Consider the following 22,390-nt stretch of genomic DNA (forward strand, 5'->3'; position numbering starts at 1 on the left):
AGAAGACGAAAAAACCTAGGACTGGTGCATCCTTAGGTCTACCTTGAAGCTTTAGGATGAAGGTAAAGGGAGAGTCGAGGATTCAACCAGGCCTCTCAAATAAACCCTATCTTAACAGTGATAGCTTTTCAGATAAATCTGCATAAGAGCAAGATCGCCTCTGCTGAACATTACTTCGAAGATGATCGGCCACGATGCGGCTTAAGATTTGGAACCTTGATTAGCCTCGGGAAACAAGATATCTAAACGAAGGTTATTAACATTCTGTACATACGTTCCGAGTACAACTAACGATATGAGAACAGCCATACAGGTAAAAAAAGTATGCATTCGTATACTATTCTAATGTCTCCGTACTATTCTAATTGTAGCCGTAAGGAATGGCAAGGATGAGGATGAAACACCAGCAATAAAGCTCTGGAGGTTGGTGTACGCGATTGATAAAGCGAAAAGACTCCTGGTGACAGGCGCAGATGCCAAAGCCCATCACACAGTATGGAATAGCGGAGGTACCAACGAAAGGGGTGAGTCTTTATCAATCATTGCAATGGTAAGTAATCTAGCAGTAGAAAACTTTCTGGAGAAACCAACATATATTGGCGATAATTCAAAGAACGTTCTTGATTACATGTTTACAAACAATATAAGGCTGAGGTGGGTCGTACACTATGGCTTTCTGACCACGGGAATGTGAGACTCCCTTAGAACTCTCAGTCCATTATTAAAGCGAAGCCTAAAAATAGTAACAAGGATTCATAGTGGAAGATAGTAATAAGGAATTTTATTAGACAGTCACACTCACAACATTCTCAAAAAAGCGTATTACATCGCTTATGCTTCCGTACTGCTGTGAAAAAGAGATGCGTAAAACCAAAAGGAAGTCGTGGAAGAGCTTCTGCAACACGCTAGAAAAGACAACCGAGGTAGCTAGGTTTTGGAAAGTAATATCCAAGCACCGGACTACTCCTAAGCTACTACGCGAAAAATGCGGAGAGAGATTGGGTGTAGTTATACGGATGAGGATGATATGGCAATATGGAAGGTCTTCACTTTTCAGTCAAAAGAGAATTAAAATAAAAATTAGCAATCGGCTGGAACGCGGATACCTTCAGGTTTTACTCAATTGATCACTGTCAAAAAGGGAAACAATGTCGATCTTTTAAATGCCTCGGAAAAAGTTTTATTGTCCTAATGAATCCTAATGGAAGCTTTCTGGTTCAGACAGTATGTCCTAATACGACATAAACATGCTATTAGTTCCTATATATGTCCCACTCTGCCACTAATTCACCCTATAATTTTCGAAAGCTTTCTAAAATATGCGGAATTAATAACTTTCCCTATAGGCATAAATTAAGATTCACCGCATCTTCTAATTTCGAAAGTGTGTTGTGTCTTCCGCTTTAATCTCATTACCGCCTTAGATGCAACAAGTGCTAACGCCTTTGTTTAGACTGCAGATAAGCCACACGACACACGTTCTACATCACACCATCTTCTCGTATATATATAATAGTATATGTGTGAGAGTGTGTGTTCTATTGTTGTGGTGTTTAAACATTTGTTGTGGCACATAAATCAATCTCGCATGTCAGTTGTCAGCATTTGGTCGGTAATTTATTGCGCATCATCTTTCATTAACTACTTGTCATGTGGCACATACATATGTGTGTGCGTATGGATGTGTGGCTGTATGCAAAACTACGTTTATGGTCGTCTACGCAGATCCATGAATGAATATTTGAGAGTAATTTGAGTGCACGAAAGTGATAAGGAATGTCAGAGTGGATATGCAGACCTCAAGGTTTGAAGGTTACAGCGATGGCAACTGAAGGAAGTAATTGTGTTGGAGAAAGTGAGGTGAATTTTTGATTTATTTGGTAAAATAAATAAGGACACTTTATGGAATGCGCTTTTAGAGTCAATTAAATTTGGTTGTTGCAAATATATAGACTATCCAAGAAATGATAGTGTACATTAAGGTGGGGGTTACAACGATTTCATGATGACGTTTTCCACGTTTATTTAAAAGAAATCGACATCTGAAGCTATAGCTTTAATATTTTTCCATATTTATGGCATTTGTCGATTCCATATCAAACGAATGAATGTAGCCAATTTTGATTCCCTGCTCTGTTGTGAATCGTTTTCTAGCGAGGGCGTTCTACTGTGATTGAAGCAAATGGTGAAATGAAAAGTAGTAAGGTCTGGGCTATAAGACGGGTTAAGCAAAACTTCCCAGTTCTCAAAAGTTCTTGCAACATGAGGCCGAGCCTTATTAGCCATCTTTGAAATTTATTCTCTAGTGTCAAGTTGCAAATTATAGGCATCTTTCGCCGATCGCTCGTTTCAATTTTACGAGTTGTTGTCGGTGACGTTCCCCCTATTGGTTTCATCTGGTTTATAAAGCTCATAATACAGCACGTCTTTCTTTTCCCATCAAATAGAGACCATTACTTTGACGTCATGGATATTCGACTTTGCCGTTGATTTTACTGGTTTGTCGGCTTTCACATATGATTTATTGCATTTAGAGTTATCGTAGTGGATCCAGCAAGCAGTATTTCGGGCATGCAAAATTATTTTTTAACATCTTTCGACTTCAATTCATACAAGGTGCGTTCCAAAGTAAACAGGACTTTAAAAAAAAAAACAGAACAAATGGTTTTTTCGGCAAAATCAATTTTTTTTATTCAAAATAGTCTCCTTCTGCTTCAATACAGCTTTTTGCACGGTCCAAAAGCATGTCGCACGAGTGTTTTAGCTCATTGGCCGGTATGGCTGCCAATATTCCGGTGCAAGCCTTTTCAATGGCATCTATGTACGTCTACATAACGCTTTCCTTTTCTTTTCATGGGCAAATGCATTTTTCCGAAAAGGAAGAAGTCGCACGGTGCCATATCAGGTGAAAACGAGGAGTGATTATTGGTTAAATGTGATTTTTGGATTCTGAGCAATTTTTGGTCGACAGTCAATTTGTGCGGAACAAACCGTGCACACACCTTTCGTAAGCGCAAATGTTCGGTCAAAATGCGATGAATCGATGTTTTGGAGATGTTCAATTTCATTTCCATGAATTTCTGATTTTTGATGAATTCACGCACAGTTTCGATGGAATTTTCGGTGATCACGGATTTTGATTGGACCACATGTTAATCGTCATTTATGTCCTCGCGATCACTTTGAAAACGTTGAAACCACTCGTGCACTCTGCTACGGGATATGCAATCATCATCAACTTGTTTCATCAATTGAAACGTTTCGATAAAAGTTTTACCAATTTTAAAACAAAATATAATGTTGGCTCTTTGTTCGAAGCTCATTTTCGCACCGATAACATAAACATACCGACACTTATAACGCAGTAACTTCACTTTCAATGACATAATAAAATGTCATGAAATTCTCACTGGACAATCTATAAAGATAAAAAGTCCTAATTACTTTGGAAAGCGCCTTGTATGGCACCCAAATACTTGCTCTTGAATAATCCGTCTGCCTTTGGCAGTTGAAAAAGCTGCTTCACTGTCTGCCAAATATTCTACTTACTTTTCTTGTATTTGGCAACCGTCTTCAACAAATAATGCCGCCCATGGAAAAGAAATGAAAGTCAAGTACTAAACAGTATTTGGGACAGTACCTTTCCAACGCATGTTGGAAACATAGAAATATCGTCATTTCACTTTATTATTTTTATTGAAAATTCGCTTGGCGTCAAGGAACAACAAAACAATGACAATAAGTCTATATTGCTATCGTTTTCAGCGGTATGTGACAATATTTCTTGTATCATGAGATAACACTTTTTCTCTTTCGAATTGAGATCATTACTTCAAATGTCGACACACGAATAAATCATAACTCTGCTTCTTCTTCTTCTTAATTGGCGTAGACACCACTTACGCGATTATAGCCGAGTTAACAATAGCGCGCCAGACGTTTCTTCTTTTCGCTGTTTGGGGCCAGTTGGAGATTCCAAGTTTAGCCAGGTCCTTCTCCACCAGGTATTTCTAACGGAGTGGAGGTCTTCCTCTTCCTCTGCTACCCCCGGCGGGTATTGTGTCGAATACTCTCAGATCTGGAGTGTTTTCATCCATCCGGACAACATGACCTAGCCAGCGTAGCCGCTGTCTTTTAATTCGCTGAACTATGTCGATGTCGTTCTATCGAATGCGATATTCGCCGTGGCCAATGCGCAAAGGACCATAAATCTTTCGCAGAATTTTTCTCTCAAAAACTCGTAACGTCGACTCGTCGATTGTTGTCATCGCCCAAACCTCTGCACCATATAGCAGGACGGGAATTATGAGCGACTTATAGAGTTTAGCTTTTGTTCGTCGAGAGAGGACTTTACTTTTCAATTGCCTACTCAGTCCGAAGTAACACCTGTTGACAAGAGCAATCCTGCGGTGGATTTCCAGGCCGACATTGTTGTGGTGGCTGGTTCCTAATAGACGAAATTATCTACAACTTCAAAGTTATGACTGTCAACAGTGACGTGAGAGCCAAGTCGCGAGTGCGACGACTGTTTGTTTGATGACAGGAGATATTTTGCTTGCCTTCGTTCACCGCCAGACCCATTTTCTGTGCTTCCTTGTCCAGCCTGGAGAAAGCGGACTCATAACTCTGCTAAGGATCATTAATATATTGTTGCTTGTGATCGATTGAGAACTCCACAGAACTCAACCAAATATTGTTAAATACATTTCTTTGCAATTATTTTTGAACAACACTGTGAAAAAAAGTAACCGGAAATTGTAGATAAAACTCGAAATAATGGGTTGTCAAAAAAGTCTTGCGGTATTTGTATTGATTTTTTTTTTTTTTTTTTGAAATTGAAATGAATTTTTGATGACTCATGCCCAGCTCTTGACCGATTCTACGGCTGCTACTATGCCGGTCTCTTTCGACCAATTCAGCGATTTTATCGCAATTTTCGACGACATGCCTTCCAGAGCGTGGCGCATCTTCGACCACCTCTACACCAGAACGAAAACGTTGAAACCATCGTTGTGCGGTGGAAATGGAAACTGTATCGGGTCCATAAACTGCACAAATTTTATTGGCGGCTTGAGATACATTTTTGCCTTTATCGTAGTAGTGCTGTAAAATATGCCGTATTTTCTCTTTATTTTGCTGCATGTTTGCGACGCTATAACTCACGAACGACTTAAAAGAAACGACAATCAATCGAACACGTGTTAGCGCGTGAAATGAGCTTTCCAAAAAGGTATAGCATGACCCGATGCGACGAATAAAACAAGAACTACGCGCTTTCAGCGCCAACTAGCAAAAATACCGCAAGACTTTTTTGACAACCTATTATTTAAATATTCAGCAATATTTATTTTGTGGTCTTTAAAGTAATCTTCACTAGATGTAATACAGTTATGTCAACGATGTTTCCAGTCCATGCGGCACTTCTCATGAGCACTTTTTGGGATGGTCTTTAGCTCTATCAGCGAACTTTGTTTTATCTCTTCGATCGACTGGAAAACGATTCTATGGAGCGGCAATTTCAGTTTTCGGAACAAAAAAATTAACACGAAGCTAAATCTTGCGATTACGGTAGTTGACCGATGATTTACCAATGGTATTCATTAAGGTTCTGGCTTTAAATTCTGTCACAAGGGTGGCTCGATGCGAAAAAATCGGGATGAGTCGAACAAGAACGCGTTTCTGACCCAAAATATACTCTTATACTTTTCAAGAGCCCACAGAGCTGTCGCTGGGAAAGGAAGATCGCCTTCAGTTATTACACAAGCTGTACTTTGTATGCTTTCCATTTAAGATCTCAACGTTAAGTGCGCCAAGTCGTTCCATACCTCAGTCTAAGTTGCTGCAAACGGCGTTGAATCGACTCTCCAAGGTCCTCGTGTATGTATATATATATATTTTTTTTTCTTGACTGCTTGCTGGACGTGGTCTATATTATCCTATAATGAATGTTGGTTATCAGGATGGGTGATGGTGTTGTGAATAGTATGCTCAGTAGGCCGATTATGTTAACTATGAGCTCGAAGCGCAATGCGAAACACATTCTTTACCGAACATGAATTTCCGTAAGAGAGTTGAACAATTTGTAAGCGTTGTTAATACGTAAGTCTTTCCATGATGAAATGTCAAGCAATACTGAGCAAAAATAACATGAGTGGTTCATGACTCAGGCGAGATTTGTAAAAAGCAAGCTATCGAAAAAAGTACTTCCACTTGGATCTCCTGTTATACAGATGTAATAGAAACGATACGAAATTTTCTCTTGGGTTCATTGTGTTTTGTACAAGGACAAACAATTTTTACCTAAAAGAACAATGTGGAAACTGTAACATATTTATAACATTAAATTTTCCCTTAGCTACATAAAATCAATTAATCATATACACTTACATTTAATTGAATTCAAATATGCATACTTGCCATAACACACACACACACTTACATAATTATGTAGGCAAAAACATCAGCTTAATCCGTTACAATTACTTGAGCAAGTACTTAATTAATAAAGTTCAATTAAAAGCGCTCATAAACTAGTGAATGCTTCAACAAATTATGCTGAAAGTTACAAAGGTAAAATGTCACTCTGAAACCGAAGTACTTAAGCGCACATCTATGTATGCAGATATACTATGGTATTAATCCATTTTTGTATGAAAAGTAAGTATTTATGATGAACTTACAGTTTCTAGTATGGGAGTTTGTTAATCTAAAGAGCTGTGCTCCCCAGTTTCCGCTCCATAATCTGGCTAGATACTGATTCGTATATGTGATTGAGATTTGTGCGGATAACATTTTAATTGAGTTTTCATTCTGCAAAGCCTTCGATTTTAATTAAATCCAACTGAAGTCAGACAAGGCAGCAGACAGCGCATTATGCAATCAGCAGATGCGAAATTATGTGACAAATAGTTATTCGCAAATTGTAGATTATCAAGTTTTTAGTATTTATGTACATATGTTTTGGCATCTGCTCCCTCATATATTTTGTTACAGCTCCGCTTCGGCTTTTGCTTTGCTTAGCGAGGTAGAAACCGACAGATGTCGGACTCAGTAAGCTGCAGTTCAATGTGACATTTTGATAGCTAAATTAATTGTTTGATATTAATTATGAAAATGAGAAGAATAATGTAGACGTCATTTAGCAAATGTGTTTTACTCTCAAATCACGGACCCATATTAATTGGGTTTTCGATAGCGGATTAGCAACTTAGAGCATTTTGCTTCGTAACGGTATTCAGCACCGTGTGCTGATAGGAAAATTTTTAGTTATAAGATATTCCCATTTTAGAAATGCTTGGCTTGTCATTTAGTAGACTCAAACCAGGAAAGTTTTTATTTTAGTAGTTAACTAGACCCCGTTTGGGTATAAGCATATGAACTGCTCTGTCATCGCAGTTACAAAACAAGACGACTTAATTACATGATATATACATGTATGTATATATGTATGTTGATATATAGAGTATCTCGAGATTAGTTGCGTATGCGATATTCTAGTTCCTTAAGGCAATTTGATATCTTATTTTTAAATTTTTCTGCTTTGACTCTCCCGTTTCCCTGGATAAAGTCTAAACAGATGTCGGTCGGTTTGAAAATGGCATCAACTGTTCGTTGGTACGCTTCCTCCGAAGTGTGGTCTGCTGGATTTTGAATATCGCCGGATTGTAACTTTTCGAGTCCGCTGCGATCCTTAAGAGAAAGCGCAATGGACTCCTTATGCAACGTGAGAAATAAGGTTATTCCCTCAAGTGCGGGTTTCTAATTTCCTGCAACCAAACAGGAGAAATAGTTCTTTGATTATTGTTATGATTTTTTCTGTAATTATTGAAGATGTATCAGATATTCACAAACCATGGCATAAGATTAATTTCACTAAAATATATCAAGTAACCAGTTTATTAACCGATATAAGTTGCAAGAAGTCAATTGGAAAGCCGAAAATTATTATATTTTAGGACAGGGGTCTGTACTCATTTCATTTACTTTGGGCACATTCTCAACCGCAATGGTAACTATAAGGCAGTCGAGGTAATTCATGGACCAACTTTCGGCTTAAGGTAAAGCACTTTCTAAATTTGTTATAATGAGTTGTGCAGCACTCTGTGGTTTTATTATTCTTGGTACTTGTTTAGTTCTACACCCACTAGTTGCCCTTTCCAATAATGCACTCACTACCACTTTATTAAAAACAGAATGCGAATGTAATTTAGATTTAAAATGGTTTTAATCAATCACAAAATATGAGATAAATGTACAATATGAATTATGCGAGGCGATGTTCAGATGAAGCAACGAGAGATGGTGTAGACTCGAATGTAGATCGGCGGCTGCGAATGTATCGACACTGATGCAGCGCTCTGGATTTGTGATGACTCGAATTAGCGCACTCAGGATAATCGTTAACGCGGCGAGTGTGTAAGCGAAAATCTTGCAGATGAAAGTTGATGAGCGAACAGAGTTTGACGAGTTGTGTGAACGAATGTTGATGGAAGGTGTCGACGCGGCGCAGTGTGTAAAAAGAAAGTAGATGTGCGAGGTGTATCTGGCGAAATGCGTAAACCAATGTATCTGCTTTTCCGTTGTCCATCCTTTTTGATGAGTAGGTGCATGGGTATGGTGAGTTGTGTTGGTGTCATAAGCTGTGGTGAATTAAGCTGCCTTATTAGTGTGCGCCAGTTTTCACGGGTAGAGTGGGGGAATGCTTAACTCATTTAAACAGTACTTGTAAAGTGGAAGAATCTGATGATGTGTTTGATGATGTTTGCTGTACAGATAGAATCGTTCAGATTTCCTGCATATCGAAAAATTTATCGTGAGCTCTAAAATCCAACAGCCCAATTTTCTTCGACACAAACCATATCTCTTCGTCGATTTCAAAGCTGTTTCTGACAGCTTCAAAAGCTGCCTTTATGCCGCTTTGTCAGAATTTGATATCCCCGTAAAACTAATGGGTATGTGTAAACTGAATTTGAGCAATCCAAAACTTTCGTGAGAATCGGGAAGGACCTTTCTGAGTTTTTAGATATTAGGCGAGATTTCATACCAGGCGACTTTCTACCATTCGATTTCTTCCAACTGCTCCTGGAGAAAATAACGAGACCTGTAGATCTGAATAGAGAAGGTACCATCTTCTATAACAAGGTACAGCTGCTGGCGTACGCCGATGATATTGACATCAATGGGCTCAACAACGTCGCAATTGAGAAGTAAAGTCCTCCCTCTACGAAGGTCTTTTGCGGATTGGCAAAAGCACATACCGCAGTCGATGAAACGATGAGCTGAGGAGATATACGACGACATTGACATAGTTCAGCGAATTAAGAGACAGCGGCGAAAGGATGAAAACACTCCAGATCTGAGAGTATTCGACGCAATACCCGTCGGGGGTAGCAGAGGAAGAGGAAGACCTCCACTCCGTTAGAAAGACCTGGTGGAGAAAGACCTGGCTAAACTTGGAATCTCCCATTGGCCCCAAACAGCGAAAAGGAATAACGACTTGCACGCTGTTTTAAACTCGTCTGTAACCGCGTAGGCGGTGTCCACGCCAATAAAGGAGAAGAAGAATTTTCTTTTTGTGACTGTCAGGTTTTATAGTCCGCGAATACGATTTTGGCAGTGCTCAGACAGAAATTAGAAGAAAGCATTTTTATTTTGACTAGAATATGTTTTTATAGTCAGGCGGCTGCCATGGAGGCAGAAGTAGTTATACTGAACTTTCGAAAAAAGCATGCTCTTTTTAAACCGTTAACTGTAACTTGTTGCACCCTCTTTTATTGGCAAACAGAAGAATAAACTTACACACATTCGCATATACTATATAATAATAACGGTTGGCAGTTTGCAAACGTGTTTGTCAACTATTAAATAGTTTCTCCTTTTTCACGGCACACCAAAAGTCACGTGCACAGCAGACAAGCAGACACGTTAATAAAATAAAATAAAAATTCATCGCCATAACAGAAGCTAACTGTATAAATAATCGAATGTATGTGTGTTGTTGTGAGGGTCGTAACTTTTTCTTCACTTCGTAATGCCAGCAAACATTCCGCTGACGAATGCCGTGAAATATGTTTCCATTTATTGCTCTCCATACGACTACAAGTGCATTTATTTGTTGCAAAAAATCTATTTTCGCTATCGCATTTACTTTTTTCCCCTTTCGCAAGGAATTGTGCAGAGCACGTCGAGGCAATTGTGCGAGAATAAAAATTATTTATGTCAACTCTTCATTGTACTGTTATTCCAGTGTGTGAAATACACAATAGTTCCACAATAAATGTTCGGCAAAGATTTATTTGGTTATACGAAGGAGGTTTGGAATGTCAATAAGCCATTGAATGTAAATGTGGTGTACTTACAATTATTTATAAAGGCTTAACTCATGGCAATATTGATTTTGTAGTAAGTTTTTTGACGTTACATCCAACATTTGGAGTAATGTAGGTTGGGTTAGGTTCGATGGCTGATCCAGAGATGACTCTTGGACTACTATATCCAGTCCTTCGTGGAGCCATCAACACAAAGCACCTGTATTATGTCTTAGAAGTTAACAAACCGCCTTTTTGCCAAGGCAAGTAAGTAGAACATTTTTAGAAAATGGGAAAAATTCTTCTTAGTTTAAGGGAATGGTAGGTAAGAATGAGTTGATGACTAAAACTATAGCGGACTAGGCAACTTTTTAATATCCAAAAATATTTCACCAGCAAAAAATTTACCTCGAGGCAATTTTGCGTTACTGTCGCCTTAAGGGTGCCCGTTTTGACTAGTTACATACATTACTTACCATGGAACCTAAAACCGTCCACTTCCAAAGCAGCCAAGGATATCAACCAAAGTAAGGAAAAACCGGTACCAAAGGGCAGTCTCGCAAAGAGAGCTAAACGTCAGGCTACACGTACGAAAGTTTCCTAAAGAGGAAACTATCAGACCCTCACCAAATTAAGCAGCTCCCGTAAGAAGAATTGATCGCGTAATGAAACGTTGAATACTCTGTCCAAAAAACTCAATCAGCAACCGAGCAGAACAGCATAATAACAACACAACGGGATAGGACAGTTAGGTGGAGATTTTCGACAGATTGTGGAGTCTAGTTTCAAGCTATCTATTCGACAATCCGGTGAATCTCCATTCAGAATTTTACTCCTCAGAAACCCTTTGGAGCAACAGGATCATCCAGTACGCGGACCAAGCCTCCTATAATTTCTTGACGGTTATCGTTATTAAAATTAGCGACACCTTTATAAGAATCAAACTCAATATTATACCCGCCAAGGATATCTCAATGATAACTAATGCTTTCATTTGGTTACGTCTCTAGAGAATCGATGTATAAAGCTACAGAACAAGTCTGTACTTGTAATAGATGATAGGCAGCTAATTATGGAGGAGAAGCCAAAAATTTTAAACAGATACCAGTGGATATTTTCAAAGAGTCGATAGAGACTCTATGACCTATCCTATGCTGACCACAGCTGAACATGTTATATTTTAAGAAGACAAAGCGGCTGAAGAAATGCAAGTTGCTAAGAGAAGTGCTCATCAAAGAATGGAGTGATGATATAATTCTGTGTGTAGATAAATCTGCAATAAATGGAAAATGCTACAAACATTAGACAAACCTCATAAATGATAGGGCATCAACATCCGTCATATACAGAAGTCCTTTTTGCTAAGAAAATAAAGGCACACGAAAGGCTTGCAGTCTAATCAATAAATATCTGAATGTATTTTTTGTTCTAACTGCAACACGGCAGATACCACAGTGTTAAAGGTGGAAGAAGATGATTAAGAATCAACAGAAATATTGTTATTATTATTAGAAACAGAAACAGATTTTTCCTTCGGCTGTCATATGAATTTATATGCAGCTAAAGACAATTGCTGCTTAGCATAGGCTTCACAGAAGCCGCAGAAGATGGGATAATTCAAATATTATATAATGTTTTCAGAGTCCACTTTACACAGCGTAGTATGGCGATGATAATCATGGAATCTTTAAATAGCAAAACCCATAACCGCACTTCGATCGATCTAAAGTCTATGCACACAATCGAATCAGGCCTTGGAGCAAAACATCACTCGTGTCTTTCGCCAGTTACCAGTTGAAATGGTCGAACGAGGCATCGAAAATTGGACTCAACTGATGGAACATCTGAAAACTAGCCGCGTTCAATATTTGAAAGAGATAATCTTCAAAATATATATGCCAAAGAATGTTTTTTCGAATGATAATAAACATTCCCCATTGAATTTGAATTTGAAAATTCTGTGTTTTTCTTTAAGAAAGTGTGGAACCTCGAAATGGATCACCGTTTTTGCAGCAATCTTTCCACAATAGATTTCTCTCATCAATCTTTCTAGTGCTAGCTCTAAGGGTTGTGTTAATAATTAGTAAAAAACGATTAAATTTCGATACCTATTAGTGTAGAGCTAGTTCGAAGTAAGTATCAGATAGAGTTTGTTCATTTTGATTAGAGAAAAAAGCCCTTAAATAGATCTGCAAAGTATTGTTCGGTTGTAATCACAATCTGTCTTATACTCAAATTTGTAGGTGGTTAATAAGTCCTCTTCAAAATTGTTTTCAAGGCACTGAACAATGAAGTTCGCTCTTGTTTAGATAGGTAGATTAACAGAAGTCAACGAAATGAACCTCTTGATAATTCTACAAAATTAAGATTTTTCTTGAAGTTTGACACACTCAAACCCAAATTATGGCCAGCCCAATGTTAAATGGTCTTAAATAAATATTTTAAAATTCCGTGTCAAATTTTCTGGCAATTAAGCCTAGGCTTAGTCATTGTCTGCTCTTGAACGAAGACACACGTATTCAAAGTTTTTTGAAAAAAACTCAAATTTTTTGTTGTAAAACTTTAGAATTTCCATAATTTTTTCCACTTCAGCAACACCGCAACAATATGTTGCTCCCTAAAAAATATTTGCTAATATAAATAAAAACCGCACAATTACACGTACAAACCCAAAAGCATAAGTTAAAATACCGTTAGCTATTACTTTAGCCCGGCAAAGTGTTGATTTTCAAATTCCATTTACACCAATGGCCGAAGGAAAAGTGAAAATACCGACAGACTCACTAAACAAAAGTTTCGCCAGAAATTTCATAAACAGTTTAGAAATCATCGAGGCAGAGGCGGGCGTGTGGTGTGTGTGTGGGTCACGTTGTGTGCTCGAAAGTGTCTGAGGGTGTCGGCTAAAAACTTATGCAAATGCGTTCGAATGGCTTTTAAATTTGCTTTTACGTGTCATTTGACAAAAGTTCTCCGCACGAAAGTGTGTGAGTGTCACGCATGTCGGTGAAAATAAGTTTTGTGTGTGGGATTTATTAGTGTGTGTGTGAGTTCACATGCACTTGAGTTAGGCGCACTGTAGCAATGTGCGGCTGCTTTTAAAATAAACGAAGGAGAAATCAGTTTTGGTTCATCGATTAAACCCTTTCAATGAATTGGAAACACGTGTGCGACAGCTTACTTCAAGCAACAAAACGTTTTGAGCTTGGCTTGGGTAGACTGTCTCGACAACTGTGAACACATGGATTGAGTAAAAATGTAAAATTAATTAAAAAGTTGCTTAAGTTATTTGTTTATTATTATATAACGAAGCCAAGAGAGCCAAGCTTTGGCACATGCCAATTTCTTAATTCTAAAATGCTTAATAGAAACATAGAAATGTTTCTGTTTCCCTGGATTGAAAGTATATCCTTATTATTCTTTTCGACGATGAATCATAATTATGAGTTTTAATATGCTAACAGCACAGTTCTGATCCAGTCACTGTTTAAAACTTCCACAAAAAGGAACCATCAACTTCTGGATTGACTAGCTTTATGATTGGATCCAAAGATGACAGAGGCGGTTACCGTTAACCAGTGAACATACTGTTCCGAGGCAGAGAATTGAGTATCCTCTCCGTTAGCAGAGAAGCGATACCTTAAGGTCAGTGACCGCGTGCTCTACTTTGGATGACAGTTTTTTACCTTTAACTCATAATAAGCCTGGATGGTTGGTTGGTAATTGCAAAAACCAATTTAATGGCAAGGCTAATAAAGCCTGCTCTGAAAGTATTCGACGCAGCAACTGCCGGGGTAAGCAGATGAAGAGGAAGACCTCTACTTGGAATGACCAGGTGGTGAAGGTTAAAAAAATAACTGACGTTCAAGCGGTGTCTATGCCAATAAAGACCAACAAAGAAGAAGGATAAAGCCTGCAAGCAAAGACATTTTTTTTAATAAAGGTTAGTCGAAAAAGTCTTTTCGTATTTCTAATCAAACTAAAACTTATTATTATTTATATTTATAATGAATTTTAATGAAATATGTACCATTTTGGTCGACCACTTTTTTCCATTTTTCCGCTAGAGACATCATTCCATCAGTTAAAACTTTTCTGGTTTTTCGGCAAAAAAATGCGACAAGTAATTTTCACAGGCTTCTCTGCGGCCAACTTTACTCCATTAAGGGAGTTCTGCATTGACCGAAACAAATGGTAGTACGATGGTGCAAGGTCAGGGATAATGGTGGCTGCATTGAAACTTCCCAGCCTAGCTCTGCCAGTTTTTTTGGAGTCATCAAAGATGAGTGTGGTCTAGCGTTGTTCTGATGAAAGACGAATCCGTTTCTGTTGATCAGTTCTGGCTGCTTTTTTTCAATTGTAAAATGTAGAACCAATCGTTCGACTTGGCTGGAGCAGCTCATAGTGGATGATTACTTTCCAATCCCATCAAACACTCAGCATAACCTTTCGAGCCGTCAATCCTGGCTTTGTCACCATTTGTTAAATTTCACCACGCTTGGACCATGATCTTTTTCGCACATTATTGTCATATTTGTTCCACTATTCGTCTCATGTTACCACTCGCTTCAGAAATGGTTCGATTTCATTTCGTTTCAACAATGAATCGTAGATGTTAATTCGTCCATTAAATTTTTCTCAGACAATTCATGTGGTATCCAAACATCGAGCTTCTTTTTGTAGCCAGCCTTTTTTAAATGGTTCAAAACCGTTTGATGATGAATGTTAAGTTCTTAGCGATGCTAAGCAGCTATGTGACGGTCCTGATCAATATTTTCCATAACTTCACCAACTTTTTCTATGATAGGTCGATCAGAGCGAGGTGCATCTTTCACATCGAAATTTCCAAAACGGAAGCTAGCAAACCATTGTTGTGCTACACAAACCGATACAGCATTGTCTCTGTAAGCTTCATCAATTTCATTGGTGGCTTGCGTGGCATTCTTCCATTTTTTATACAAAATTTCAAAATATAGTGAATTTCTTCATTGTTTTCACTCATTTGCGAACAGTTGGAACGTTTTTTCAAATTCCCCGATCTCAATTTTTTTTTGTAAATGAAGCCTAAAATCTAACCTTTCCAACACTATATGGCATGACACAATTCTAGTATGATTGGTAGCACTGGAGGTGATATATGACTGGAACGACATTAATTGATAGTTATTACCGAATACCTGCGATTCACAGGAGCGTTGATCAATAACTTGTTACATACTCGTGTCGCTAGGTTCTTTAGGTCTTCAGTACAGCGCGAGAAATCTGATGAGCTTCTCGTCCTCAGCTTGGGGTAAAGCCAAAACTTTCATCAAGATTTTTCCGCTTCTGCGGTTGAAAAATGCAATTCAGGTACTTCGCTATAAATGGGACTCATGGTTTTATTCCCGCTATTCCCAAGGTTTCTTGCTAAGCAGCTCATATTTTTTTATACTCTCGCAAAATGTTGCTTTGGAGCATTATAGCCTTGTTAATTCAAAGATTATTTGTAACACTATTCGAGAGATTTGAGTTGAAACTCGAGTGACTGTCTGTCCATGCAAGCTGTAACTTAAGTAAAAATTGAGATATCTAGATGAAACTTAATACACGTGTTCCCTAACACCTAAGGGCGTTTTGTATTACACATGGACGGAATCGTTCCGTTACCAAACGGTGCCTGTAAACTAAATACTATAAAGGGCTATAATTAAACCTCAATTTAAGAAACAAACCCGTACAAGGTATCGTTGTGGTAAAGGGAAAATGTGAGCTGAAAATGTTAAAAAAGTAGTGTTGACTCCGCTCTCTAAGAGGTTTAATGATCATATCTCTGAAACGATGCCAAAAAGAAGAAAAAAGAACTTCATTATTTATTCTGAAAATCGGTCAAATCAGATGACAACCACGACTACTCCCAATAGGACCATAACTTTTCAAGTCCCGGGTACCGAATATGTGGAAATAATACGTCGTGTCATCAAAAATGTAAAACATCGGTTCCATTCTACCCGAAGCAAATATACAATGTGTCAAAAAAGCACACGGAAATTGCAATTAAATTGAATAAATACAATTTCAAAACAAGTAGGGCAGAGCTAAGCTCGGGTGCGACCGAACCGAACATTTTATACCCTTGCAATTTGTAGGAATCAAAGCAAGGGAAATACCTTAACTTTTAACTCATATGCTGACAGACACATAAAGTTTGTTAGAAAAACGAAAACAATTATATGTAGTATATGGAATTTTTCTTTTTCTCAATACCGCGCACAATTAAAATATCACTCACTAAAAAACTAACCATATAGAAGTTACCCGGATGTTCGAAAATCCTGATAGTAGTTCCATTGGAAGTAAGTCAAGTTTTTTTTGCTCAAATCTATCTATTTTAGGCACAAGGATACAATGTTATGAGTAAGACACGCTCTTTAATTTTCGTTGAAATAACTCACATATTGGACGATATATGCGGTACTAAGTCACCCGGAAATTCGATTATCTTTATTTTCGGTATATGGGGACTAAGGGAATTATTTGTCCGATTCATTCCATTTTTGACATACAGACATACCATTGTCAGAGAAGAACTATCCTGGTATTTTAATTATATATCTCAGACATTGACCGATATTTTGTAACAAAAATCAACTATAGGTACCGGGGTCTAAATATTCGGTACCTAGGGGCGTAAACAGTTTTTGTTGGATTTGAACAATTTTTAATCATAAGGAGCATTATTTGTGCAAAGTTTAATGTCGTTATACTAATTGCTTCTTGTTTTGTGTACTGGAAACCGAACGCATCATGTGGAATTTAAAATTGTGCTAAGTTCGGGTGTCACCGAACATTTTATACTCTAACATGATAAAGTGATAATCGAGATTTCATTATCCGTCATTTACATATTTTTCAAATACCGTATTTGTGTAAAGTTTTATTCCGCTATCACCATTGGTTCCTAATGTATATATTATACAGAGAAGGCATCAGATGGAATTCAAAATATCGTTATATTAGAAGAAGGCATGGTTGTGAACCGATGTCAACCATATTTCGTACATGTCATCAGGGTGTTAAGGAAATATTATATACCGAATTTCATTGAAATCGGTCAAGTAGTTCCTGAGATATGGTTTTTGGTCAATAAGTGGACGACGCCACGCCCATTTTTTAAAAAAGCCTGGGTGCAGCTTCCTTCTGCCATTTCTTCCGTAAAATTTAGTGTTTCTGACGTTTTTTGTTAGTCGTTGTGTTTTGTTAAAGCAGCTGCTTAAGTCAGTACACCCCAGTAGTACATGGCGATATATGTATACAATGGGTAAAAATCAAATTTGTCTAACATTTTGTATTTCTAACCAAATTTCGTGTGGGGAATCGTTGCGATTGTTGAAAAATACTAACGGTGATTCAGTTTAATCAACAACACAAGCCTACGGGTGGTCCAAAGCCTTCAAAGACCGTCGACAGACCGTTGAAGACATGCCTCGTTCTGGACGACCTTTGACCTGTTCAACTGATGAAAATATCAAAAAAGGAAATTTTATGGGTCTTGAAAATCGTCGAGCAAGTGTTAGAGGAATGGCAACAGAGCTTAATATCTCTCTCATGAGTTCGCTCCAATGATTTTGGTGGATATTTTGGTTAAGAAATGCGTTTTTGCTCGACTCGTCCCGATAATAAGTCTCTTGGACATGCTTGATCATGCGATTTCCGATCCCACATACATGGAGAGCATTATAACTGCCGATGAGACATACGTTTTTGAGTATGACCTACAAACAAGTCAACAATCATCGAAATGGAGGGAAAAGAACGAGCTGAAACCAAAAAAAAACACGCCAAAGCCGGTCAAAAATCATGGTGATGCTCATTGCTTTTTTCCGATATTCGTGATTTGATGCATCATGAATTTGTTGCGGAGCGACAGACGGTCAATAAGAAGTTCTATTCGGCCGTATTGATGCGTTTGCGTAAGACTATTCGTCGAAAACGGCCGGAATTGTGATTCATGGATTTTACACGATGATAATGCACCATCGCATCGAACCGCGATTGTGACCGACTATAAAGTCAAAAACGCAAGAAATACCAACGATCAACCACCGTATTCACCAGATTTGGCTCCTTGTCAATTTTCTGTTCCCCAAACTGAAATTGCCATTCCATGGAAAACGTTTTCAGTCAATCGAAGAGGTAAAACACAATTTACAGAAGGAGCTGAAGATCTCCCATAAAGTGTTTATGAAAAGTGTTTCGAGGACTGAAAAAATCGTTGACATAACTATATTACATACCGTAGGGATCACTTCGAGGGCGACAAATAAATATTGATGAATAATTAAATATTTTGAGTTTTATTTACAATTTCTGTGTACTTTTTATACCCTGAACAGGGTATATTAATTTTTTCACGAAGTGTGTAACACCCAGAAGGAATGGTCAGAGACCATATAAAGTATGTATATACATAAATGGTCTATGTCGAGCTCAGTCAGCGATTTAGCCATCGTCTGTCTGTATATATACGAACTAGTCCCTCGGAGCGTTTTTATCTTCGATCAACAATGTTGCCAGGACGAGTATTACGTTTTGAAACCGGTTGTTTGTAAGTAGAAATAAAAGTCAGATATCGGGTTATATATACCAAAGTGATCAGGGTGATTTTATTGGCGAAAACTTGATGTCTGTCGTTTTCTTCAGGCCTTTCCATATACAGTTCAAAAATGGAAGAAATCGGATAATAACCCGCTACCTCCCATACTTTATTTTGCTCCATGTTTGCGACGCTAACAAAAAACTCACGAAACACTAAAGAAACGGCAAGAAATTGCAGAGCAAGTTTTAGCGCTTTTTGAAAAGCTTTCCAAAAATGGGTATAGCATGCCCACGATGGACCAAAACCATATCTCAGGAACTACTTGACCGATTTCTGCGCGTATATATATTTTCTTCAGCGCCATGACTATATGAAAACAACCACGCCTTCTTCAAGACTTTTTTTTGACATCTGACTTCTCTGTATAATAAATGATCATTAGGAACCAATGATGTCGGAATAAAACTCAAAAATACGATTGAAAAATAGTAAATGACGGATAATGAAATCTCGATTATCCGTCCGTATCATGCGTCTGTCTAAAATCTATGACGAACTAGTCGCTTCAGTTTTTGTTAAGATATCGTTTTGAAATTTTGCAAACGTCATTTCCTCTTCAAGAAGCTGCTCATTTGTTGGAACTGCCGATATCGGACACCTATAACATATAGCTGCCATACAAACTGAACGATCGGAATCAAGTTCTTGTATGGAAAACTTTCACATTTGGCAAGATATATTCACGAAATTTGGCATTATTTTCTAAGGCAACAATGTAATCTCCAAAAAAATTGTTCCGATCAGATTACTATAGCATAAAGCTTCCATACAAACTGAACACATAGTTACTAACAGAAATGCACCTGTGAAGGGTATTTAGCTTCGGTGCAACCGAAGTTTACGTTTTTTCTTGTCTGTATATCATTATTAATGATCGTCAACTGTTCGCTTGACTTTAGAAATTCGATATTGTACGGTATTTTAACGAACCTTAGAAATCATATCTTGTTTTATCCTTCCCAAAATTTTTTAGTAGAAAGTTTTGAAAACACCTGAATTTATTTTGAAATATTCTGTTATTCCTGAACTTACTCCTGCTTCACTTGTTTTTCTTTCACAACAACTTCATACAAAATTTTCGACCTTAAGTTCAAGTACCTTATTAGAACCAAGACTTTTTTGCAATTTTCATATGCACAGAACTTTTCTAATTACATAATCCCAATGACTTTCTCAGACCTTCAACAATGCGGGATACTCATGCTACAGTAATAATTGCTAATAAATTTAGTAACCACTGCCAAATTCGTTGGAACACTAAATTCTGCTTCACAAATTCCAGAGGCACCCACGCTAGCCCGCCCCCTCACCCAGTCGGAATTGAATTTCACATTGCACACTCGCTTTGTTTTGAAGGCACTCATATGTTTGTCTGTATGATGGTTATGTGTGTGTGTGAGTTCCAATTCAGGCAGGATTTTGTTTTCCAATAAATTTGCGCATTTGATGAATGTTGAGGCGAAGTGTCATTGGAAATTGCCAACAAGATTTATGGACTACACGCATTCAACATATGCACCCACGGCTTTGAGTGTGTATGTGTGTGGGTGGGGGTGTAATTGTGCATGTTAACAATGTTGTGGTGTTGAGTATGAATGAGTATATTTGGTATATTTATGTTTTGGTGCTTAAAAACAAGCACTTATCAGCATAAGCAGTCGCAACTGTACATATGTATGTATGTATGTACTTATGTATGTATGTGTCTATGTTATGTGTGTGTTACGCGCGTATGAGCACATTTGTTAGCGAAGTTTGTAAAACAAGCGTGAAATTTGGTTTTCTTCTATTGGCATTTCTTTGGCATTCGGATGCGGATAATGAATGTGAAAACAAATTACTGATGTATGTTTTCGAATTTCCCAGCCATTCCAACCATTCCGAAATGTTTCTGTACTTTTTCTCTTTTTTGCGAAATTTAATGCTTAGCCATTTATTAAGCCGAATTTGCGACTTCATTAGGACCACCCAAACGGTGTGACCGCTCGGAAAGGTGAAACTGCGTAATGTGTGGAAATTTTAATGAACTTTTGAGGCGAGTTTTTTCCACGCGATTTTGGTGAGAAATTATCGTGCCAGCGGTGAGTGATGTGGCGCTTTATGTATTTAAATATCTGTGCGTATGCATAATGTATTCAACGTCATTTATGTTTATTAACGAATACATATGTATGTATAACGGCTAATGTGGTTTGTTATATGTCGTTGTAAGTTCCTGTTATATGTAAGTTGTTGTACGTGTTCCCATATTGGCTTATTTTTATGTGTAATAACTGAGTTTATTGTGCCCAAACGTAGGCTGACGAATGCTTTGCATCCTACATCCTTCCTTCTATGCCTTAAATTAAGAAGTACTTAAATAAATGTATTATTATCGCTGGTTGCCTCACCACGGTCTCTGACTTTATGTAGATATCTGTGATTCTGAGTGATACATATATACCCACATAGTTATGTACTGTTATATCCATATTTACAGATCTATCCATATTTACTTATTATTGATATTGATATTGATATTGATATTGATATTGATATTGATATTGATATTGATATTGATATTGATATTGATATTGATATTGATATTGATATTGATATTGATATTGATATTGATATTGATATTGATATTGATATTGATATTGATATTGATATTGATATTGATATTGATATTGATATTGATATTGATATTGATATTGATATTGATACCTATTGATATTGATATTGATATTGATATTGATATTGATATTGATATTGATATTGATGTTGATATTGATATTGATATTGATATTGATATTGATATTGATATTGATATTGATATTGATATTGATATTGATATTGATATTGATATTGATATTGATATTGATATTGATATTGATATTGATATTGATATTGATATTAACATTGATATTGATATTGATATTTATATTGATATTGACAAAATTGATATTGATATTGATATTTATATTGATATTGATATTGATATTGATATTGATATTGATATTGATATTGATATTGATATTGATATTGATATTGATATTGAAATTGATATTGATATTGATTGTTTTATTGATATTGATATTGATATTGATATTGATATTGACATTGATATTGATATTGATACAAAAAAATTGCGATATTTTAATTTCCAATATGGTACCTATAAAAAATATTCTAAAACCCAAACGTGGTGAAATAAAAATTGGCATTTATTTTATAAATTAGGAGCAATGATAGGGGCATCAAAAAGCCTTCATTTAATATTTCGTGGCGCCTCTTTATTTTTATTACGGTTTTTGAAGTTATACTTCTTATACGAGTTCGGAAAATATGAATCTACGCAATCTCGTCTGCGAAGATGTTCGAGCAGCAAGCGAAGCGGTGACAATCGGCGATCGTTTGTTCGTTTCTTTCGACACTGCTCGGCTTTTCTACCAACAACACAATGTTGCCA

The sequence above is a fragment of the Bactrocera neohumeralis genome, chromosome 4 (assembly GCF_024586455.1).
Source record: "Bactrocera neohumeralis isolate Rockhampton chromosome 4, APGP_CSIRO_Bneo_wtdbg2-racon-allhic-juicebox.fasta_v2, whole genome shotgun sequence".
NCBI classification, from domain to species: Eukaryota; Metazoa; Arthropoda; class Insecta; order Diptera; family Tephritidae; genus Bactrocera; species Bactrocera neohumeralis.